This window comes from Microcaecilia unicolor, chromosome 8, assembly GCF_901765095.1.
Source record: "Microcaecilia unicolor chromosome 8, aMicUni1.1, whole genome shotgun sequence".
NCBI lineage: Eukaryota > Metazoa > Chordata > Amphibia > Gymnophiona > Siphonopidae > Microcaecilia > Microcaecilia unicolor.
This window is the reverse complement of record NC_044038.1, coordinates 77,547,715-77,572,765: the sequence shown is the minus strand read 5'-3', so window position 1 is coordinate 77,572,765 and position 25,051 is coordinate 77,547,715. Positions and strand designations below refer to the sequence as shown.

The window sequence follows — 25,051 nt, the reverse complement described above, 5'->3', positions numbered from 1 at the left end:
GGTTTTTAATGGTTATTTCATTAAGACCCCGGTAGTCTATACAAGGTCGCAGAGAGCCATCCTTCTTGGTTACAAAGAAGAAACCTGCCCCCACCAGAGAGGAGGAGGATCTGATGAAGCCCTTTTGGAGGTTTTCTTGAATGTATTCCCGCATGACTTTAGATTCCCCCCGGGAGAGGGTATACAGCCGACCCCGAGGTGGTGTCTTGCCTGGAAGTAATTCAATAGGGCAGTCAAAAGGATGATGCGGAGGAAGGGAATCAGCCTCCTGGGCATTGAAAACATCTTGGAAATCTTGATATTCCACAGGAAGGGAAGCATCGCAGGGAAGCAAGCCCCCGGGGGAGGCAGAAATAGTCCTCGGAGGAGCAGTGCTTTTTTTGTAGAAAAAAAAGGTACCGGTACTCATTATGGGTGGGGTCACAATCTATGGCTCCGCCCCCAATGGTAGCCACACCCACAGTATCCACACCCCTTATATCAGCCATGGTGCATATAAGCAGTATCATTAAAAATACTATACCAGTATAGGAGCAAAAAATAACTTGTGATTGTTTTTCATTATAAATAATTTTTATAAGCTGTTACAGCTCTAGTGTACCCAGTGCAAAATAAGACAGCAGATGTAAATTCTCAAATTTAACATCTTTCAAACACTAAAATGAAAATAAAATGATTTTTTTCTATCTTTGTTGTCTGGTGACTGTTTTTCTGGGCATGTTGGTCCCAGTCTCTGATTCTGAGGCTCTTTATCTGATCCCTTAACTCCGTTTACAGGGCTTCCTTTCCATTTATTTCTTTACTTTCCTCCTTCATTTCTCGCCCTACATCCATTGGTAAAAGCTGGGTCCTCTGCGGACTTGACTGGAGGAGGTATAGAGTGGATCCAGCTTTTGCCTATCATCCACGTGCAGATTTTCACCTCTTTTCCCTTTCCCTCACCTTGTCAGTATGCATCTCCTTCCTCTCTCCATCACATCCAGCATTTTTCCTCTCTCTCCCTCCATCCATGTCCAGCATGTCTCCTCTCTCCTCCCCTCCATATATGTTCATCTCACTTCTCCTCTCTTCCCTCCCCTCCTTCCATGTCCAGCATTTCAACTCTCTCTCTCCTCCCCTCCATCCATGTCCAAAATTTCTCCTCTCGCCCCTAAATCCATGTGCATCTCCTCCTCTGTCTTCCCTCCCCTCCATCCATGTCCAGCATTTCTCCTCTCTCCCTCCACTCCATCCATGTGCATCTACGTCCTCTGTCTTCCCTCCCCGCCATCCATGTCCAGTATTTCTCTTCTCTCCCTTCCCCTCCAACCGTGTGCATCTCTTTCCTTCCCTCCAACATTTCTCCTCTCTCCCGTCCATCCATGTGCATCTCCTTCCTGTCTTCCCTCCACTCCATCCATGTCCAGCATTTCTCCTGCCCTTCCCTCCATCCATCCATCCGTGTCCAGAAACTCTGCTCTCTCCCCTGCCGTCTCTTCCCATCCGTCCAGATTCTCCTCTGCCTCCCATCTGTGTCCAGCGATTCTCCTCCCTCCCCTGCCCTCCATGTCAAGCGATTCTCCTCTGCCTTCACCTCCCATCGATGTCCAGCGATTTCTCCTCTCTTCTCTCCCCTGCCCTCACCTCCCATCCATGTCCAGCGATTCTCCTCTCTCCCCTGCCCTCCAGCGATTCTCCACTGCCCTCCCCTCCCTGTCCAGCCATTTTCCTCTGCCCTCCCCTCCCATCTATGTCCAGCGATTTCTCCTCTCTCCCCTGCCTCCCCTCCCCTCCATGTCCAGCGATTCTCCTTTGCCCCCTATCCTCTCCTTCATGTCCAGTAACGCGCCCCAGGCCTCCACCTGTCCCTCCCCCCTTATAAGCCCCCTTCGAGTTCCAGCATCCCAGCCCCACCTGCCCGCCTAGGCCCCAGGGCTGGTCCAGAGAGCAGGGAGATTATACAAGTGGTTGAGGAACCCTCGACAAGCAGAATGGGTACCGTCAAACCGGGGAGGCTCAGGGAGCCTTAACCCAGGAGTGGGTAAAACTGGTCCGGACGGTGCAGCAGGAACTTGCCGTTGGGATTGAAGAGTAGACAACTGGGAACAAACGTCCTGCAGGACTCCGGACAGACAATTCAGCTGGGCCTGTTGTTACTAAAGAACCTTGCCAAATTCGCCAAGTCGGGTTTGTCCGGTGAACTCATGGCTTCGGCTTATTGTCAGACCTGTGAGTTCTTGTACCAAGTTGAGCGCTGTCAGACCAGGTTCTGCTTGGCAGCCAGACAACCCCGGGTTTCACCTGCGCTGACCGCCGTTCTCCAGAGGTTGAGCCCCTAGGTGCGGGCGGCCTGCAGGGCTTACGAGATGGAGCAGGAAGCGGGGTGATGAATGTGATGGCCAGACAGGCAGCAGGCAAGAGAGTGATCCAGGTACAGACAGAGTCAGTAGGCAGGCAGCAGACACGAGAGTAATCCAGGTACAGGCAAGGTCAGGAGGCAGGCAGCAGACACAAGAGTAATCCAGGTACAGGCAGATTCTCCGAGGACAAGCAGGCTGCTTGTTCTCACGACTGGGTGACGTCCGCGGCAGCCCCCACCAACCGGAAGAAGCTTCGCGGGCGGTCCGCACGCAGGGCACGCCCACCGCGCATGCGCGGCCGTCTTCCCGCCCGTGCGCAACCGTTCCCGCCAGTCTTTTCTTTTCCGCGCCTGGAGAGAGTCGTGCGTCTGCCGCTCTCTCTTAGTCAGCCCCGGAAAACCGTCGCGTTGTTCGCGAATTCGTTTATTTTTTGTTTCTGTTGCCGCGCGCTCCAGTTTTCCTTTTTCTTTAAAAAATAAAAAAAAAAAGAGAGGACGCGCTTTATTTTCCCTCGTTTTCTAGCGGGGGCGTCGCGTTGCGGCCTTGTGGCCACGCGGTTGATTATTTTTCGAGGTGTGATTTACCGCCACCATCGACGACTTTAACTTCGCCAACGCGATTTTTCCGTCGATGTCCTCGAAGGTCCCGAGTGGATTTAAGAAGTGTGGTCGGTGCGGCCGGCCTATCTCGCAGACCAACACCCACGCTTGGTGCCTCCAGTGCCTCGGGCCGGAGCACAATATCAAGTCGTGTTCTTTGTGTCTTGGTCTCCGGAAACAGACTCAGGTTGCGAGGCAAGTTCTTCGGGACCGTCTTTTTGGAACTTGCGCCGGCCCCTCGACGTCGACCTCGACGGCATCGGTATCGACGGCCGGTTCTTCGGTACCGGTATCGGTGTCTGCGAAATCGACACCGATGGCATCGACCCCAGGTGTACAGGTCCCGTCGGCCCGCCGGTCCTCCGGTGACGGTAGGGGTGAGAGGCCGCGTGGGCAATCGGCCCCGGTCACTCCCTCTGCTCATGGCCCTCGGGACCGAACCCTGTCTGACCCGGCCCCTCGAGACCGAGGGGGATCGACATCCTCCTCCTCTGTTCCACCGGGCGCCGATGACGGGCACCGTAAAAAACAGAAAAAGCACCGTCATCGGTCCCCATCGGTGCGCCCGGCCCTCGGTGCCGGAGAGGAGTCGACGCCGAAGCGTCCACGTCGAGAGGAGAGGTCCCCCTCGGTAGTGGAGGTACCGACGCGTCAGGGTCCCAGGACTTCGGTGCAGTCTCCTGGACCCGAGCAGCTTCCGGCACCGACGCCTCTACCGGCCCCCCCGTCTTTCCCGACAGCGGGCCTGGACGAATGCCTCTGAGCCATCCTTCCGGGGATCCTGGAAGGGCTGATGCGCCAGGCTGTGCCGGCGCCGGGGGTGCTTGCGCCCCCGGCGCCGTTGACTGTGGCGCCGGCGAGCTCTAGCCTGGTGCCGAGGCCTTCGACACCGCTGCCGCTTGCAGCGCCGGTCTTGACCGCCACGCAGGTGGAGTTTCCGTTGACGTCGAGGCCTCGGTGCCTCGACGTCGAGCCGGGCCCGGTTAAGGACTCAGCTACAGGAGCTTATGTCCGATACCGAGGAAGAGGCCTCGTGGGGGGAAGAGGAGGACCCCAGATATTTCTCCTCAGAGGAGTCTGTGGGCCTTCCCTCTGACCCCACGCCTTCACCAGAGAGGAAACTCTCGCCTCCTGAGAGCCTCTCCTTTGCCTCCTTTGTAAGGGACATGTCCATTTGCATTCCCTTCCCCGTGGTCTCTGTGGATGAGCCGAGGGCTGAGATGCTCGAGGTCCTCGACTATCCATCACCACCTAGAGAGTCCTCCACGGTGCCGTTGCACAATGTCCTCAAAGAGACACTGCTTCGGAACTGGATGAGACCATTATCTAATCCCATCATCCCTAAGAAAGCAGAGTCCCAGTACAGAATCCACTCAGACCCAGAGTTAATGCGGCCCCAATTGCCCCATGACTCGGCGGTTGTGGATTCTGCTCTCAAGAAGGCACGGAGTTCGAGGGATACCGCCTCGGCGCCCCCAGGGCGGGAGTCTCGCACTCTGGACTCGTTTGGGAGGAAGGCCTACCAATCTTCCATGCTCATGACCCGCATCCAATCTTACCAGCTCTACACGAGCATCCACTTGCGGAACACTGTGAAGCAACTGGCGGACCTGGTTGATAAGCTCCCGCCGGAGCAGTCCAGGCCTTATCAGGAGGTGGTCAGGCAGCTGAAGGCGTGCAGAAAGTTCCTGTCCAGGGGTATTTATGACACCTGTGACGTGGCATCTCGTGCTGCGGCCCAAGGTATAGTGATGCGCAGGCTCTCATGGCTGCGTGCCTCTGACCTGGACAACCGCACCCAGCAGAGACTGGCTGACGTCCCTTGCCGGGGGGATAATATTTTTGGCGAGAAGGTCGAGCAGCTGGTGGACCAACTGCATCAGCGGGAAACCGCCCTCGACAAGCTCTCCCACCGGGCGCCTTCAGCATCCACCTCAGCAGGTGGACGTTTTTCCCGGGCCCGGCAGGCTGCGCCCTATGCTTTTGCCAAGCGTAGGTACACCCAGCCAGCCCGAAGGCCTCGACCCGCACAGGGACAGCCCCAGCGCGCTCGTTCTCGTCAACAGCGTGCGCCTAAGCAGCCCCCTGCGCCTCCACAGCAAAAGCCGGGGACGGGCTTTTGACTGGATCCAAGGGAACATAGCCGCCCTCAAAGTGTCCGTGCCGGACGATCTGCCGGTCGGAGGGAGGTTAAAATTTTTTCACCAAAGGTGGCCTCTCATAACCTCCGACCAGTGGGTTCTCCAAATAGTGCGGTGCGGATACGCCCTAAATTTGGCCTCCCTTCCACCAAATTGTCCTCCGGGAGCTCAATCCTTCAGCTCCCATCACAAGCAGGTACTTGCAGAGGAACTCTCCGCCCTTCTCAGCGCCAATGCGGTCGAGCCCGTACCACCCGGGCAGGAAGGGCAGGGATTCTATTCCAGGTACTTCCTTGTGGAAAAGAAAACAGGGAGGATGCGTCCCATCCTAGACCTGAGAGGCCTGAACAAATTCCTGGTCAAAGAAAAGTTCAGTATGCTTTCCTTGGGCACCCTTCTGCCAATGATTCAGAAAAACGATTGGCTATGTTCCATGGATTTAAAGGACGCATACACTCACATCCCGATACTGCCAGCTCACAGACAGTATCTCAGACGGCACTTTCAGTATTGTGTGCTGCCCTTTGGGCTCGCCTCTGCCCCACGGGTGTTTACAAAGTGCCTCGTGGTGGTTGCGGCGTATCTACGCAAGCTGGGAGTGCACGTGTTCCCATATCTCGACGATTGGCTGGCCAAGAGCACCTCGGAGGCAGGAGCCCTCCGGTCCATGCAGTGCACTATTCAACTCCTGGAGCTGCTGGGGTTTGTGATAAATTACCCAAAGTCCCATCTCCAGCCAACCCAGTCTCTGTGATTCATAGGAGCTCTGCTGAATACCCAGACGGCTCAGGCCTTCCTTCCCGAAGCGAGGGCCAACAATCTCCTGTCCCTGGCTTCGCAGACCAGAGCGTCTCAGCAGGTCACAGCTCGGCAGATGTTGAGACTTCTGGGTCATATGGCCTCCACAGTCCATGTGACTCCCATGGCTCGTCTTCACATGAGATCTGCTCAATGGACCCTAGCTTCCCAGTGGTTCCAAGCCACCGGGAATCTAGAGGATGTCATCCGCCTCTCCACCAGTTGCCGCACTTCACTGCTCTGGTGGACCATTCGGACCAATTTGACCCTGGGACGTCCATTCCAAATTCCACAGCCCACGAAAGTGCTGACGACGGATGCATCTCGCCTGGGATGGGGAGCTCATGTCGATGGGCTCCACACCCAGGGTCTGTGGTCCCTCCAGGAAAAGGATCTGCAGATCAACCTCCTGGAGCTCCGAGCGATCTGGAACGCACTGAAGGCTTTCAGGGATCGGCTGTCCTGCCAAATTATCCAAATTCGGACAGACAATCAGGTTGCAATGTATTACACCAACAAGCAGGGGGGCACCGGATCTCGCCCCTTGTGTCAGGAAGCCGTCGGGATGTGGCGTTGGGCTTGCCAGTTTGGCATGCTCCTCCAAGCCACATACCTGGCAGGTGTAAACAACAGTCTGGCCGACAGGCTGAGCAGAGTCATGCAACCGCACGAGTGGTCGCTCCATTCCAGAGTGGTACCCAAGATCTTCCGAGAGTGAGAGTGGGGCACCCCCTCGGTGGGCCTTTTCGCCTCTCAGACCAACCACAAGCTGCCTCTGTTCTGTTCCAGACTTCAGGCACACGGCAGGCTAGCGTCGGATGCCTTTCTCCTTCATTGGGGGACCGGCCTCCTGTATGCTTATCCTCCCATACCTTTGGTGGGGAAGACCTTACTGAAGCTCAAGCAAGACCACGGCACCATGATTCTGATAGCGCCCTTTTGGCCCCGTCAGATCTGGTTCCCTCTACTTCTGGAGTTGTCCTCCGAAGAACCGTGGAGATTGGAGTGTTTTCCGACCCTCATTTCGCAGAACGACGGGGCGTTGCTGCACCCCAACCTTCAGTCTCTGGCTCTCACGGCCTGGATGTTGAGGGCGTAGACTTCGCTGCGTTGGGTCTGTCTGAGGGTGTCTCCCGTGTCTTGCTTGCCTCTAGGAAGGATTCCACTAAAAAGAGTTACTTTTTCAAGTGGAGGAGGTTTGTCGTTTGGTGTGAGAGCAAGGCCCTAGAACCTCAATCTTGCCCTGCACAGAACCTGCTTGAATACCTTCTGCACTTATCAGAGTCTGGCCTTAAGACCAACTCAGTAAGGAATCACCTTAGTGCGATTAGTGCTTACCATTATCGTGTAGAAGGTAAAGCCATCTCTGGAGAGCCTTTAGTCGTTCGATTCATGAGAGGCTTGCTTTTGTCAAAGCCCCCGATCAAGCCTCCTGCAGTGTCATGGGATCTCAACGTCGTCCTCACCCAGCTGATGAAACCTCCTTTTGAGCCACTGAATACCTGTCATCTGAAGTACTTGACCTGGAAGGTCATTTTCTTGGTGGCAGTTACTTCAGCTCGTAGGGTCAGTGAGCTTCAAGCCCTGGTAGCTCATGCTCCTTATACAAAATTTCATCACAACAGAGTAGTGCTCTGCACCCACCCAAAGTTCCTGCCGAAGGTGGTGTCGGAGTTCCATCTTAACCAGTCAATTGTCTTGCCAACATTCTTCCCCAGGCCGCATACCCGTCCTGCTGAACGTCAGTTGCACACATTGGACTGCAAGAGAGCATTGGCCTTCTACTTGGAGCGGACACAGCCCCACAGACAGTCCGCCCAATTGTTTGTTTCTTTCGACCCTAACAGGCTACGGGTCGCTGTCGGGAAACGCACCATCTCCAATTGGCTAGCAGATTGCATTTCCTTCACTTACGCTCAGGCTGGGCTGGCTCTTGAGGGTCATGTCACGGCTCATAGTGTTAGAGCCATGGCAGCGTCAGTGGCCCACTTGAAGTCAGCCACTATTGAAGAGATTTGCAAGGCTGCGACGTGGTCATCTGTCCATACATTCACATCACATTACTGCCTCCAGCAGGATACCCGACGCGACAGTCGGTTCGGGCAGTCGGTGCTGCAGAATCTGTTTGGGGTGTAAATCCAACTCCACCCTCTAGGACCCGAATTTATTCTGGTCAGGCTGCACTCTCAGTTAGTTGTTCTTCGTAGGTCAATTTCTGTTATACCCTCGCCATTGCGAGGTTCCATTGACCTGGGTTCTTGTTTTGAGTGAGCCTGAGAGCTAGGGATACCCCAGTCGTGAGAACAAGCAGCCTGCTTGTCCTCGGAGAAAGTGAATGATACATACCTGTAGCAGGTGTTCTCCGAGGACAGCAGGCTGATTGTTCTCACCTACCCTCCCTCTTCCCCTTTGGAGTTGCGTTTTCATCATTTTTGCTTGTCATTCAACTGAGCGGGTACGGTCGCGCACGGGCGGGAAGACGGCCGCGCATGCGCGGTGGGCGTGCCCTGCATGCGGACCGCCCGCGAAGCTTCTTCCGGTTGGTGGGGGCTGCCGCGGACGTCACCCAGTCGTGAGAACAATCAGCCTGCTGTCCTCGGAGAACACCTGCTACAGGTATGTATCATTCACTATCAGTAGGCAGGCAGCAGACACAAGAGTAATTCAGGTACAGGCAGAATCAGTAGGCAGGCAGCAGACACAAGAGTAATCCAGGTACAGGTAAGGTCAGTAGGCAGGCAGCAGACACGAGAGTAATCCAGGTACAGGCAGTCAGTAGGCAGGCAGCAGACACAAGAGTAATCCAGGTACAGGCAGAATCAGTAGGCAGGCAGCAGACACAAGAGTAATCCAGGTACAGGCAGAATCAGTAGGCAGGCAGCAGACATGAGAGTAATCCAGGTACAGGCAAGGTCAGTAGGCAGGCAGCAGACACGAGAGTAATCCAGGTACAGGCAAGGTGAGGAGGCAGGCAGCAGACACGAGAGTAATCCAGGTACAGGCAAGGTCAGTAGGCATAGGGTTACCATATTTGGTCCCCCCAAAAAAGAGGACACATGCCCTGCCCCCACCACACCCGCCCTGCCCCCTTTCACACCCTCGCACCGCCCCTGTCACATATTTCCCTCCCCCTGTCACACACCCCGTCACCCCCCCTCCACTCCCCTCCCCATCACCCCCCTTCCCTTACTGTACTGCCCTGGTCTAGTGACCTCTTCGGAGCAGGAAAGAGCCCCCTCTTTGCTGCCCGGAGCGCTGCCCTGCATCCTGTTGCTGATCTCGGCGTCGATTCAAAATACCCTCCGAGAGTTGAAGTCTCGCGAGGTCGGTTCAACTCTCGGCGGCTATTTTGAATCAGTGCCGAGATCAGCAACAGAATGCAGGGCAGCACTACGGGCAGGAAGGAGGGGGCTCTTCCCTGCCCCGAAGGCAGAAGAGGTCACTAGACCACCAGGGCAGTAGAGTAGTAAGGGGAGGGGAGGGCCGGGAGGCTAGCATAGGACGGCCCACCCGCCTGCCCGTTTGTCCAGAAATCTGGACAAACGGGCAGATTGGCAAAACCCACCCGGTTGCCCGGACATGTCCTCAAAAAGAGGACATGTCCGGGTAAATCTGGGCATATGGTAACCCTAAGTAGGCAGGCAGCAGACACGAGTATCCAGGTACAGGCAGAGTCAGTAGGCAGGCACCAGACACGAGAGTAATCCAGGTACAGGCAGAGTCAGTAACGAAGAACAAAGTAGAGGAGAAGCACACTACTGAATAAGTAACACCTACCAAAGTAGAAGCTGAAGCATGGAGCCCAAGGATAGATCAGCAGATAAAGTGCTGGCGTCTGATGTCAGCAAGAGCCTAGCTGGGTGAGAGAGAGCAGCCATAGGGAGAGAGCAGGAGGAGGGTACAAGCAGTAGCCAGTAGGAAAGGAGCAAGGGAAAAGCACCCTGAAAGGCCACGCGGGATGATAGGGGCGGAGCTAACCAAATGTGTGGGGCATCGCGACGCAGAGACGCCAAGCAGGTAAAGGGCAGCGCTGTTCGAGGAGGCTAGAAGCGCGCCGCGCTGGTTATGATGGCGCTGCAGTGGAGCCCCACGCTGCTCAAGGATGTCGAGGTAGGGGACGTGACAGGTGCTTAATAAACGTATTTAGCAGTAACCCCACTAGCTCTGTGGATAGCAGCTGTATTCACCCTTTTCCAGATAGCTACACGGTTTAAATTAGGCTTTTTTTTTTTATTTGATTTTGCCCACACCCTTTTTTCCTGGCCTAACTTCGTCTACATATAAAACCAGATTCAGTAAACAGTGCTCAAATTAGGCACCGGGAAAAATCCACTCTAAGGGCTAGATTCTAAATATGGTGCCGAAAAAAAAAGCGTTATTCTATAAGCCGTGCTTAAAGTTAGGCGTGGTTTATAGAATAGCGCTTATGCCTGGAAACCGCACCTAACTGAAACGTTGTGCAAGTGTTCGCAGCTACATTAGAAATGTATCCTCGTTGTTCTATAACAACGCGCATTAACTTTAGGAACATCCCCCTGCTCTGCCCATGACCCTCCCATTTCCGCACCCCATTTTTCAAATTGGGCATAAAATTCAATTCAGTTTACTCCCCTTTTTTACCAAGCCCACATGGCAATGCCAACACAGCCCATCCAAAGTGAACGGGCTGTGTTGGCATTAGTGCACAGTCAGCCGCTAGCTCAGCTTTGTAAACGGGAGGGGGGGGGGAGGGTTAATTAGTGCCTATAATTGTTTGTTAAAAAACAAGTTATTGGCGCTGATTGGCTCATTAATTAACTTGCACACACAATTTTTGGTGACTTTTATAGAATTAAGGGGTAAGTGCTGTTTCATAAAGGGTGCTCTGGGCTGAGTGCCCTTTATAAAGTCATGCGCATTCCCGCGTCCCCCATGAAATAGACATGGGGGAAGCCACTGCTTGCCCTGGGATCGGTAGCATGAAATGGTGCTACTATCTGGGTCTCTGCCAGGTACTTGTGATCTGGATTGGCCACTGCTGGAAGCAGGATACTGGGCTGGATGGACCATTGGTCTGACCCAATATGGCTACTATTATGTTTCTCCGTTACATGCCTAAGAGTAAGACCCATGCTCTGCCACATATACACCCCCTTCCACTTGCACACTATGCAGCAGTATTACTGAGCTTCCAACCGGCACTTAACATGTGTGAATATAACATTCACACATTTACGTGCTAGTACTGTATAGCGTAGAAACGATGCTTATATTTAGGCACTAAGATTATACAATTTGGGAGAAAGTGGTTGAATATTTGTAGAGCTAGATGGAATGCCTGTGCTCTGCCCTTGCTTCTCTCAGACAGTATCCAAATAGTGTAAGAATAATTAGTGGCCAAGGCCGGCTCAAGGGATAGTGGCACCCTGAGCCAACTTGTTTTGGTGGTGCCCTCCGAATCGCATCACTTCCGGCACTACCTCCCCCCATGGGTTCAGCATCTCTCCCTCCCCCCCTCCACCCAGCCCCCCCAATTGCATCATTTCCAGTACCCCTCCCCCCATGGGTTCAGCATCTTTCCCCCTTCTCTGTTCCCTCCCCATGGGTCTGGTGCTCCTTCCTCACCTCTCTCACACCCTCGTGGTCCTGAAAAATTTATGCCGGTCGCAGGCGGCAGCAGCAGCATGACAAGCTGCCTTTGGCCGGCGCTTGGGTCTTCCCTCTGCCACTTCCCACCCACTGGAAATTGCATCAGAGGAGGCAGGATGCAGCAGGGGGAAGACCCAGGGGCTGTCCAAAAGCAGCCTGCCATGTTGCTGGTGCCCGACAAACTTTACACGACTGTGGTGAAGTAACAGAATTGAGGGTGCATTGCCGGACCCAAGAGAGGGGGGAAAAAGAGAAGGGAAGAAATCAGATGGGGGTGGGGAAGAAAAGGCTTAACCTTTAAACCAGGTGAGATCAGAGGTTGTGTATTTTGGTGCCTTGGGCTGGAGCCTCACCTGGTCCAGTGGTTAAGCCGGCTCTGTTAGTGGCACTGTCTGGATAGGGCACTTGTCTGCACTGTGGCTGTGCTAGATGAAGAAGTGCTTTTAAATATCCATCCAACAGTTTTCAAGGGTATTCACCCAGTTAAATCCCTGTGCTTTTATTTGTGGGAAAAAGTGTGGGAGCTGGTTCAGGGCTAGAGAGCTACATGGAAATAGGGTTAGCGGGAATCCTGCGGCGATCTTCTCCATGTCCATTGGTCTCCCACGGGATGTATGCAGGCTCTGCAGGGTTCCTACGGGGATGGACGCAGGTCCTGTGGGGTTCCCATGGAAGTGTAGTGCCAGGCCAGACTATCTATTCTTTCCTTGTGTTTCTAAGCTAGCTTAGCAATTATAATAGTACTAAAAAAAAAGTACTGGATGGTTGATAGCATTGAAATCCCCATAAGCACTGAGAAGGGAAGTTATCAGCATGAGCTACTGTTAAATTGGGTTATTTTACCAGAAGTCGGGATATTTTAGTACAGGGGACAGGAGGAGATGGAGCAGATTATGGGCAGGCATGGAGGAGATTCCAGTGGGGACGGGCTGGGCTGGGTTTGATTCCAGCGGGGACAGGTGAAATTTCTTTCCCTGTGAAACTCTCTAGTCACGGCCCAAATTAGGTAAGGGGATTCCCAACAGATCCGCCCCACACAATTAGCAGGTGTAAAAGTCCACTGTTCCCACGGTGCCACTTTGTGCCAAATGTTCAACTGGAATTCCACTAGGAGTTGTCCTTTGAACATCTGCTTGTAGGCCCACATATTTTAAAAATTGGCCCCTATATTGTATTGATTTATTTACTGAAATCTGATTTTTATTTTAATTTTAGTTTAATTACCTGCCTTTTCAAATCTTTGCAAGTCAGGGATTAGAATGCATTATCATACGTTTTAATTAACAGTAATTTGCTTGGATTTAGCTCACACCTTTAACTAGCAGGTAGAGAGGATAGTTCCCTGTCCCCCTGGCTCACAATCTCAGGGCCCTATTTACAATGCCACAATAACATAGTGCGTTACTATGCAATTTGCTAATGTGCAGTACCTCCTTAATGATTTCCATGGTAAATTATTTTGAGTTTCTAGAGCTGTCAATAAGTATTTATTTAATTAGATTTTGGCTCATGCCTTTTTCAGCTGGAGCTCAAGGTGAGCTTCATTCAGGTAGATTATGTTCCTGTCTCTACTGGGCTCAAAATCTAAACCCCCTGTTTACAAAGCAGTGCTAGCGGCTCTCGGTGCAGAAATCTTGCAAGGTCACTACTTAAACTCTCGGCAGCCATTTTGAAGCGGCGCTGGGAGCAAGACAGGTCAGCAATCATGCCGTTCAGGAAACAGGGGGCTCTTTCCTGCCCCAAAGAGGCCACTAGACCACCAGGGCATGATAATAAGGTACAGGAGGGGAAGGGAGCAGTAGTGAATGGAGTCATGTGGGTGGAGGGAGGGGGATATACATGAGGGAGAGAGGGAATCTGGCTTTCTTGGGTCAAAGTGACAGGGAGTGGGGCGGGGTGGGTGTGTGACAGGGGTCAGGGCGAGGTGTGACAGGAAGCAGGGTGGGTGATATTTTGTGTCCTTTGTATTTCTTTGAGCAAATATGGTAACCATAGCCATTGGGGCAGGAATGTCCAGGAATCAGTCCTGCCCTCCCTCACTATAGGGAAATGCCTGATAGGTACCAGGACAGGGTGCGAGGATTGAAGAGGTGATATTTTTGAAAAGCAATTGGGGAGGGGAAGGGGGTCACTTTACTTTGGAAAAGGAAGTAGAAGTCCAGGGAGGTAATATTGATAGGGATTAGGGGATTACTTTTGAGAGAGGCCCATGCTCTCTGTGAATTTCTGGAGCTTTCCATAAATAACGCAGCTTGCAAGGTTTAACGCAAGCTGCATTATTCGTTTAGCATAAGAATGTGCTACTTTGTATGCATTTACATCTCATTATTTAACATTTGTTTAAGTACAAAATCCTGTCTTAATCTGGGTTAGTAGCAAACAACACACGTTAATGCCGTAATACTGCTTAATAAAACAAAACAAAACTAAGTTTGTACTTGAGGCACTGGAAAGTGGTATCACTCCCCTTAACCTCTCCACTCTAATCTCCTCATCTTAATCTTTCACTTACCCATTGTATCCTCACCTTTCCCCTCAACTCTCTCCTTTCACCTCTCCCTTCACCTTCTCCATTTCCCACGTCTTTCTCCTTACCTTCCCCATCCTTATCTCTCTCCATACACTTTCTTCTTTACCCTCTCCACAATATTTCCTTCATGTTTTTCTTCCCCCTCCGCATCCTCTCATCTCCTCTTAGCCTACCTTCCCTTCTTCAACTGTCTTATACTTCCTGCCCTCTCCCTCCCCATCTTATTATTTCTGTCCTCAAATACTCCTGTTCTTCCTAGCCTTTACCCCCCTTCATCCTTTCCAACTTCAGGTATTACTTTATCTTATCTCCTCATCTTTTAACAAACTCAGAACGTCCTTTACCCCCAACTCTTTACACTCCTCTTTCACACTTCCATTACCCATCTTCATTGCTCCCTATTGCTGATTTCCTGGGCCTTACCTTTCCCCCTCCTCCCCTTCTTTCTGTCTTCCCGTACCCACTGGATTATCGATTCTTTTCTCTCAAGATTCTCATTTCTCCCATCATTTGCTCTCGCCTGATCTATCCCCATCCCCTTCTCTACCCACATCCTCTCCTTCCTTCCTCACTTCACTCCCAGGGACAACTTAACCTATAGATTAGGTGAGGCACTGGCTCAGGGTGCTGGTGTTAAAGGACACTAAACTCCCCAGCATTTGATGTCACTTTAACAGTTTATTTAATATTAATCCAATCAGTCTGAGGCAGACATAACAGCAAGGCTGGGATGTAGAGTACTACTACTACTGTTACTACTAATCATTTCTATAGCACTACCAGATGTACGCAGCGCTGTACATATTATATGCAGGTAGTTTCTTCTCTGTCTCTAGTGGGCTCACAATCTAAATACATAAGTATTGCCATACTGGGAAAGACCAAAGGTCCATCGTGCCCAGCATCCTGTTTCCAACAGTGGCCAATCCAGGTCACAAATACCCGGCAAGATCCCAAAAATGTACAAAACATTTTATACTGCTTATCCCAGAAATAGTGGATTTTCCCCTAGTCCATTTAATAATGGTCTATGGACTTTTCCTTTAGGAAGCCGTCCAAACCTTTTTTAAACTCCGCTAAGCTAACCGCCTTTACCACATTCTCTGGCAACGAATTCCAGAGTTTAATTACACGTTGAGTGAAGAAATATTGTCTCTGATTCATTTTAAATTTACTACATTGTAGCTTCATTGCATGCCCCCAAGTCCTAGTATTTTTGGAAAGGGTGAACAGACACTTCACATCTACCCGTTCAACTCTACTCATTATTTTATAGACCTCTATCATATCTCCCCTCAGCCGCCTTTTCTCCAAGCTGAAGAGCCCTAGCCGCTTTAGCCTTTCCTCATAGGGAAGTCGTCCCATCTCCTTTATCATTTTCGTTGCCCTTCTCTGCACCTTTTCTAATTCCACTATATCTTTTTTGAGATGCAGTGGATGGTGAAGTGACTTGCCCAGGGTCACAAAGAGCTGCAGTGAGATTTGAACCTAGTTCCCCAGGATCTCAGTCCACTGCACTAACCATTTGGACTGCCTGGTACCCGCTGCAACCCCCTGTGGCACACCACAGCTCATGCAGTGCTCAGCCTGGATGCAAAGGCCACTTTTGGATCATCCGCTGCACATCCCACATCTATATCTCCCTCATCCCTGTGACTCGCATGGAATTTGAGGTCCCCCAGAATCCCCTCCCTTGGGGGAGGGGACCTCAGATCCCTGGTGGTCCAATGGGTCTAATGCCCAATGTCCCTTAAACCCCATCCTTTTTCATCTGCTCCACTTCCTAGATTTGCCTCAACATTCTGCCTCAGAAACCGAGACTCACCCCAAGGGTCCCATTGGGGCAACAGGGACAGGAGTGAACCCCACTCACTTCTACCCCAGTGACTGCCTTCTTCAAAGTGGTGCCACTGGCCCGTGATGGTAGTCCTGTGGTACTACTTCTAAGGGTTCAAGCTACCATACAAGGGCTTTTCCACTTATATGAGAGAGGTGTGGTAGCCCTTTGAAATAAGAATGATTGAATATTTTGACACCCAACAAACAGGACTTAATAAGGATCTGGGTTTTCTAACCCATTATAAACCATAAAGCTGTATTTCTCTGTTTATTTCTCTGTTTATTACCCTCCTCTCACCTACCAACACCCATTCTGTTAGAATATCAATGAAATGCTTTGATGTCCCCACGCATACCCCCACCCTCCCACTCTGTCAGACTGTCAAAGTAATGCTATGATGTTTCTCTCATATATACTATCTGCTAACACATTTGCTTATTTCCAATCTGAGAAAGAAGGGCAACCTTCGAAAGCTAATCAAGAAATGTATTAAGTTATGTCCAATAAAAAAGGTATCATCTTATTTTCTTTTCCATGTTTTATTTTGTTTGATTTCTATTGATAACCACTTATATGTTAGCCTGAACCCCTAGCAGTAATACTGCAAGACTACTGCTAGGGGTCAGTGGTTCCATTTTGAAGAAGGCAGCTGCTAGGGCAGGAGCAAATCGGGATTGTTCCTGTCCCTATCACACCTGGGCCCCTGGGGGTGAATTGGTGTATACAGGCGAGTAGGGTGGGGAAGCTGGCTGGCTGGGATGAGGCTATGAGGGTGGGGGACCACTGCAAAAGTTGGCTCACCGCATCACATTCCCTTGAGCCAGCACTGTTCTCTCCTTGCCTCTCCTCTGCATGCCCCATCCTTAACCTCTTTTTTTTTTCAGCTCTCCACTCACCCTCCATCTCCTCCAAGCAGCAGGCTGAGAACCAGGGATGCCAGGGTTCAAATCCCTCTGCAGCTCCTTGTGATCTCGGGCAAATCACTTAACCCTCCATGACCTCAGGTACAAACTTAGATTGTAAGCTCTCTCCGAACCTGGACATTCTTACTGTACCTGAATGTAATTCACCCTGAACCACTACTGAAAAAAGGTGTGAGCTGACATGAACCCAAATCCACTTCCCTTTCCCCAACCTTCTCTATCCCTTTACTTTCCCCATTTTCATCTCCTCTCATCCTCCCTACCCTCACCTCAGTGTGGCAGCACTTACACCTTTTTTTTTCCTGCCAGACTGAGGCTGTGAAGCCTGTGTGGATTTATCTCTGCAAGTGTGAAAGTGTTTCTGTATATGTGTGTGTGTGTCTATCGCTTTCTCTTGCTTCTCCACCCTTCCTCCCTCCTCCCCTTCTCCCTGTCTGGTGGAGCTGTAAGGAGAACAGGACTGCCGCATTGCGCTCCCTGCCTGTGACTGAGCTGCTGGCCTGGGGGGGGGGGAGGTTTTATAGGAATGCCCCCCCATTTTGATTGCTGGCTGGCTGCTAACTCCATGGACCTGAGAGACAAGGGGGGCGGGGACTGGGGATCCAGATGATTGGAGACTATGGGTGGGGGGACGCAAAAGAAAAGGAAAGGTGAGTGGTGGAAAAATGTAAAAGGCGGAGAGAGAATCAGGAGAAAGAGATTGTTTAAATGGAAGAACGAATGGTTGTATCGGGGAGGGAGGAGAATTAGGTGTCATGCCAAAGGAAAGTGGCTGATCAGTCAGTGTCAGCAAAGGTTGAAGGGGCACTGAAGGCATATGAGGCTCTGATGAGAGGGGGGGCGAGAGAAAGGAGGGCAGGGATAGTTCTCCCCCTCCCATCAGACAGGGGGACCTGCCAGACAGCCCAGACACTGCAGGGGGGGGGGGGGGGGGGGGAGGAGGAGGAGACGGCGGCTTGCAGACACAGCACAAGAGGCAAGTGCATTCTAGCTGTGAACCCAAAGCGGGCTGAGTGATATTAGTCTCATTCAGGAAAGAAGAAAATGAAAGAGGGGAGTGAGAGGGAAGCCTTCCTGGCCAGAGACAAGGTACTGTGTGTCTGAAGCTTTTTCTGTCAGTGTGTATAAAGGAGTCCAGTGTCTGAGAAGAGACAGACAGCAATGTGCATGTTTCGATCATGTGCCGCTTAGGGCTAGAAATGGATATAGAGATGTCAGATGTGTCTCTGGCAAAACCCATCCAATACGGAAGAGTGAGTGCAGCTATGTGCCTGGTACTTGTGCATGCCCTGCAGCAGTCTGAATGGCTTATATCCCATGCATGTAGAGCATCTCCTTGACAGCCTTCGCAGAGCTTTACAAAGAAAGCAAAGAGAGACAACAAAACGGGTCCAAAATGAGTAATTAAAGCAAATCCTACTGCTGCAGTAATTGGGAGAGGTCCCTGCCCCCAAGACCTTCACTTTATATATACAAGATCTTCTGTAAGTGACTGCAAAGCACTGCCTACATCTGACAGCAATATACAAAGAAATATTTATTTATTTATTTATCATTTTTATAGGTACTGCTGTATAGATACAGGTGCATCAAACAAGTGCGTGTTGAATGTATGTATATTCTGTATATGTACATTTCTATCATTTGAATGTAGATATATCTTTATCTACCTATTTAATTGTATCTATCTATGTAACTTTATTACAGTATGTGCAGCCCTAATCATATCTGTGCTTGCCTCCTGGTGTCCAGCTCAGACTGTACCTGCAGCCCTGATGTTTCTGCCTTCCTTCTTGTGCCCAGCTCACAATGTACCTGTAGCCCTAACGATGTCTGTGCCTTCCTCCCTGTGCAGAACTGGTGCTGTACCTGCAACCCTGGAGATGCCTGCACTTCCCTCCCATCTTCCCTGTGCACAGTTGATGCTGTGTCTGCAGTTGGGGTTATGCACAGAAATAGCTGGGTGAGTTGAATTGTTTGTTCATGGAGTCCCTGTCCCCATGAGCTAACAGGCTTGTCTACTGGGTAGGAGGGAGCAAGAATCTTGTTGCATTGTGGTAACACATTGTTTCTTTGCAAAAATCTTTGAGTTAATATGATATGAGAGAATTTAAAAAATATATTTTTGGCCCAGTAAGGGAAGATTGTAGTTATACTACAATCTTCCCTTACTGGGCCAAAAATATATTTGACTACCCTCAGGGTCCTTTTTCCACAGTCACGTCCCTGCAGTTACACAGTGGTAATGAGACGTGCCAGGGAGAGAGGAACAGGATTGAGAGAAGGCACAATAGCGTCCAGTGACAGCCTGAAACCCAGACGCTGTAAAGATTTCAAGGAAGGTTTGTGGAGGGGAAGCTTCCCAAAAGCCCAGGGCAGAAAAAGATGGATCTTCAACTGGAATTTGAGAATGAAAAGACAGACATCCCTGAAAGCATGTACTGCAGAACAGTAAACCTGGAGGGTACCATTTCAACACACCCAGACTGCGTGGAGTCAGCTAGGAGAAAATGCCACTCCAGTCTGAAAAAGCTGTTACAGCTTATATTCTGAGGTGTCCAGGGTACCCACTAACCGAGGCACAGAATACCTTGCATATTGGGGTTACTGCATAATGAAATGGAGCTGAATCCTTTCCATTTATTGCCTAAATGGTAAGCAAACCAGTCTTAAAATATTAACAGCTTCCCGAAGTTTGTTTTTCTTACTTTTGCTATATAATCTATTAAACCATATAGCCTCTCACCCAAAGAAAACTGGAAGGACTTATTGAAAACATACTACTCATGTTTTGTCCTCACCTGAAGTCTAATTCTATCTGTCTGTCAGTCTCTGCTTGAACTTGAGCTAGTCACTTAACCTCCCTGTAATCAATCTCAGTTCCTAAGCTCTTCTGGACGTGGTCATTGTTATCATATGAATGGCCTTGTGCAGCATCATTTACTGTTCCACCACCATATACCAGGAGTTCTCAGGGCCAGTGACAGGTCTGGTTTTCAGCCTAAGCAAATTCTGCAAATTAGCCTTGGTTTTAATCCATATGCATGCAAATATGTCTTCAGCCCAATATTAAGAAGGTTGTCTGGGGAATAATTTAAAACATCTAATGTAGGCTATTCCTGTATTTAATGGTGTTCTATCACAGCTAAATAAACTGAATAATTTATACACAGAAACCCTCAATTAGTGCTATAGGGGACTATATTCTATAAGTGGGTGCAGTCCACAAGGTCCACAATCCAGCCTGGTTTTCAGGGTTTCCACAATGAAGTAAGTATGAGATCTGTTTGCCTTCACTGCTTCCATTGCATGCAAATAGATCTCATATATACTCATTGTGGAAATCCTGAAATCCAGGCTGGGTTGTGGATCTCGAGCACTGGATTTGAGGATTCCCTGTGTTACAGAATATTAGAATAATCCGGCTTCAGTGCACCTACATATATGCGGCTACCACCAGCCATAGACCTGATGTAACTGCAGTCACGAAAGCATGGCAGTGGCACATGTGACTGACAGTATTCTGTATGTTATTTGCGCAAGTTGCAGCCCTGCCCATATCTCACCCATTTGAGTGCCCCCCCGAATTTACTGTTCTGCCACTTACAGATGCAATTATAGAATATTTATTTATTTATGATATTTGGTATACTGCCCAAATCAAAGCGGTTTACAACGTTGTTCCAGCTATAACTGTAAGCATTCCATAAAATCAACATCCCACAACATTAAAATACACAAGAAATTATCAATAAAAACATAAGAAATCACTGAACTATAAGGTTTATTGTATTGTTTGTTTGTTTTTCTACTGATTTTTATGTATGTTTTGGCCATACCCCGCTTAGATCTGTGTTAGAGCGGGTGATACATTTTTTACATAAATTAATAAGATAAGCCTGAATAGCGCTTAGTCACTCTGCTACCGCTTATGCACGTAAGTGAACACCAGCCTACAAAAGTAATGGTATTTTGCATGTTTACGTACTCAAATGGCATGTAGATGTGGGCACCCAGTTATTGAATAACCTTGTATTTGTATAAGATTTACATTTAGCCTGGATGTCCCAGGTTATACCTGTTTTTTCCACATCTGAACCAAATTTATAGACTACAGGATCAATTATTCAACATTCTCTATCCAGGCAGGTATTCTGCTGGCTAAATAGCACTGACCTGGTTGGGACATAATATTCAGTGGCACTGACAGGGTAGAGCCACTGAATATCACATTTGACGGTGTGGCACTATCTGGTTAGCGCCTGAGCAGAGTCTGGGAAGAGCTAGTTAGCTGCGATACTCAGTTCGCTAACCTGTGAACTATCTGGCTAAAGTAGAACGGCAAAAAGACTGGCCTAACTTTATCCAGGTAATTATCAAGTTTAATGGCAGTTGATACACCAGTCTTAGGGGCCCTGTTATTAAAGGGTTGGCACGCAGCAATCCGGAACTTCCGCTGGAGCCTGGCGGTAGTTCCCACCCCAGCGCATGCCATTTTTTAGATATTTGTAGTGCTGGAACTTAACCGACGGTAATCGACACTGCCCAGTTACTGCCAGGTTAGTGCGGGAGCCCCTACTGTCATTTCAGTGGGTGGCGGTAGGGGCTTCTCACCGAAATGGCCCTGTGGTAAGTGGTTCACTTACCGCATGGCCATTTCTTTTCTCCAAAAATGGCCAGCCTTTTACCTGCTGCGGCAAAGGGGGCCTCAGCGCACATCAAAAACATGCGCTGATGCTAGCACAGGCCCCCTTTTACCGCAGCTTAGTAAAAAAAGACCCTTAGAGCGCTCTTCAGGGTGGTTTACAAACTCTAATTTAGTATGGAAAGGAAATACACCAGTGGCAGTGGAGGAGTGGCCTAGTGGTTAGGGTGGTGGATTTTGGTCCTGGGGAACTGAGGAACTGAGTTTGATTCCCACTTCAGGCACAGGCAGCTCCTTGTGACTCTGGGCAAATCACTTAACCCTCCATTGCCCCATGTAAGCCGCATTGAGCCTGCCATGAGTGGGAAAGCACGGGGTACAAATGTAACAAAAAAAAAAAAAACACCAAATGATAGAAAGAATTGAGAGAGAAAAAAATGGTCTAGAATGCCGAGGTATCCAGCTCAATCAAATTTAAATTTCATAAAGGATTGTCCCAAACGTAATGTAATCGGAAGGGCATTCCAGAGTGTAGGACCGAATATCAGTGGCACTGGATAAATGCCAACAGTGGTCAGATACAGTCTGGATATCTGGGTATAAAAAGCCCTTGGCGGCCAGCGTTTAAAAAATGTTGATCATCACAAGCTGAATATTGTCCCCATATGTATAGTGCCCAAATATCAGCACCTATACATATAAACTATGGGGGCAATTCTATAACTGGGTGCCACAATTTAGGCGCACACTTTATGTGGGCTTTGAGCGTATTCTATAATGGTACTTACATATGTAATTGCCTTTACAGCACTCCTCCATTTAGCCGCTAACGTTTATGCCAGGTCTATGGCTGATGTAAATTTCCCTGCCAAATTTATAGTATTCTATAAGTAAAGTGCATAAATGTTTGCCCCACCCAAGCCCCTCCCCACTTACAGGGGTGGCCCAAGGCAATCTGCCACCTGAGGTGAGGGCTGAGATGGCGCCCCTCTCCCCCTGGCTGTGATTTAGTGTCTCCCCCTCCCTTCTTCAACCCTCTTCCCCAAGCCTACCTTTGTTTTCTAAATGGCGGCGGCGACAATGATTCCCGTAGGCTGCCCTGCCGCAGGCACCAGCCTCTTCTCTCTACTGCGGCCCGCCTCTGAGAAAACAGGAAGTTATGTCACAGGCGGGCCGCAGTAGAAGAGGCCAGTGCCGGCGGCAGGGCAGCCAATGGGAATCACTTCTGCTGCCACCTTTTAATAAACCAAGGTAGACTCGGGGAAGGGGATTGAAGAAGGAAGGGGGGAGATGCCAGACACGGCCGATGTGGGGGGATATGCTACTCCCTGACGAGTGCTGCCTGAAGCCCCTACCTCAGGTGGCCTAATGGTAGGGCCGCCACTGTCCACTTACAATTATAGCCATTTTAGCACACGCTACTGCTATTTATACACGTGAGTGCATACTTATATGTGTCAATGGCAGTATTCTATAAGTCTATACCTGCAGAGGGCACTGTTCTAGATTGATGGGATTTATTTATTTGCAGCTCCACCCCTGGAATGCCTCAGCTCTGCCCTCTCCAGTATAGCACTATTAGTGAAATATACCTACAACACTATGGCCCAGATTCTATATATGGCACACACACACACAAAAAAAACCTGTTCTAAACGCTATTCTGTAAATGGTGCTCCGAGTTGGTAGAAAAGCGCTTAGCATCAGGATCCACACCTAAGTTCCTGCGTGAAGATTTTGTGTAAATCCTTGGGCATAACTTAGGTGCAGATCCCCCAAATTCCATAACACTGCGCGTATCTCTAGTGAACACCCCCAATCCGCCTATGCCCCCCATGGCCACGCCCCCTTTTCAGTTGTGCATGAAAGGGTTTACCCACGCATTGTTATAGAACAGTGCTTAACAAGATTCGCATTAAATCCTAATTTTGGACAATTAATGCCAATTAGAACTAATTGGCTTGTTATCCACTTAAATTGTGCATGCAATTAAGCACACTATAAATAGAATCCGGGCCTATATGTATAATATGTCTGACCGGGGTTTTTTTTTTTTTAAAGCATGTACATGTTCAGCTCAGTGCCAAATGTTTTGAACATTGGCCTATTGATCTATATTTATTCGGAATATCCTGAAAACCAGGACTGGATCTCCATATAAATAACTAGATTTCAAACGAGGGGTGTACACTCTCATTTTCAAGGGCCACAAAGACCATTCCACCGATATTCAGCAGGCAGCGTGGTTGTCTGCCACCGCCGGTGCTGACTCCGGATATTCAACGCTGGGTCATTTCCGGTGACCGGCATTGAATATCTGGGTATTTCCTTGGGTAGCTCTAACTTAAGCGGCTATGTGAAGATTCAGCGCTGGCCAGTTAACAGCAGGTACAGATAGGAGCGCTATTTATGCGGTCCAACTTAGCCAGCCAACGCTTGAATATTTGCAAATAGTCAGCTATATCACTTGATATAGCAAGTTAGCTGCTATGGGGGAGATTCTATATATGGCACCCAAAAAATCCGCGCGGGAAACATTTTCGCCTAAGCGTATTCCATAATTCTCCGAGGACAAGCAGGCTGCTTGTTCTCACTGATGGGTGACGTCCACAGCAGCCCCTCCAATCGAAAACTTCACTAGCAAAGGCCTTTGCTAGTCCTCGCGCGCCGATGCGCACCGTGCATGCGCGGCCGTCTTCCCACCCGAACCGGCTCGTGTTCGTCAGTCTTCTTTTGTCCACGCTCGGGACGGTCGTGTTTGCACCGTTTTGCGCCCCTCAAGTTGACCCTCGCGCGTCTTTGAGCTTTTGCTTAAAAAAAAAAAAAAACTTGGAGGAAGACCTTTACGGTCTTTTCCCCTTTTCCCGTGTTTCCAGTTTTTGCCCTGCTAAGTTTCCTTTCGTTTTCGGGGTAGGCCCTTTTGAGGCCTCGGTTCGGGTTTTTTCTCTCCCTATTTTGGTGCCTTTACCGCCATTACGAGTTTTGATTTCGCCGGCGTGATTTTTCCGCCCATGTCATCGAAGTCTTCCAGCGGCTTCAAGAAGTGCACCCAGTGCGCCCGGGTAATCTCGCTCACTGATAGGCACGCGTCGTGTCTTCAGTGTCTGGGGGCTGGGCACCGCCCGCAGGCCTCTAGTCTTTGCGCCCTTTTACAGAAAAGGACTCAGGTAACGAGATTGACCCAGTGGAACGTGTTGTTCTCGGGCTCTTTGTCGGCAACAGCACCAGGGGCATCGAGTGCATCGACGTCGACAGCTTCAAGACCTTCAACCTCGGCATCAACTACATCGATTGCATCGAGGCATCGACCTTCTGCATCGTCGGTACCGAGACATCGAAAGTCTGCGTCAGCGTCGGTGGTACCGGGACCTCCACTAGTGCTGATGTCGTCGGACGGTGGTGCTTCGACTGGAGTGCAGGTGAGGGCTGTCCATTCCCCTGCTGGTGGCGGTGAGCCTTCGGGTGGGTCTCCCCCTACCCTGAGGGCTCCTGCGGTACAGCCCCCCCGACACCGACCTTCTTCGGCCTCGGCCCCGAGGAAGCAACGGTTGGATTCTACGTCCTCCTCGTCGGTACCGGGAAGTTCCGGTGACATGCTTCGTTTGAAA

The 25,051-nt window shown here is 50.1% G+C and overlaps 1 long non-coding RNA gene across 1 annotated transcript; it reads left to right on the top strand.

The window, feature by feature from the left end:
• Nucleotides 1–18,360: 18,360 nt before the first annotated feature.
• LOC115476369 lies at nucleotides 18,361–19,486 on the top strand. The gene is made up of 3 exons (XR_003943169.1): nucleotides 18,361–18,408; nucleotides 18,654–18,761; nucleotides 19,017–19,486. It is a non-coding gene; the product is annotated as an uncharacterized LOC115476369 (long non-coding RNA).
• Nucleotides 19,487–25,051: the final 5,565 nt, after the last annotated feature.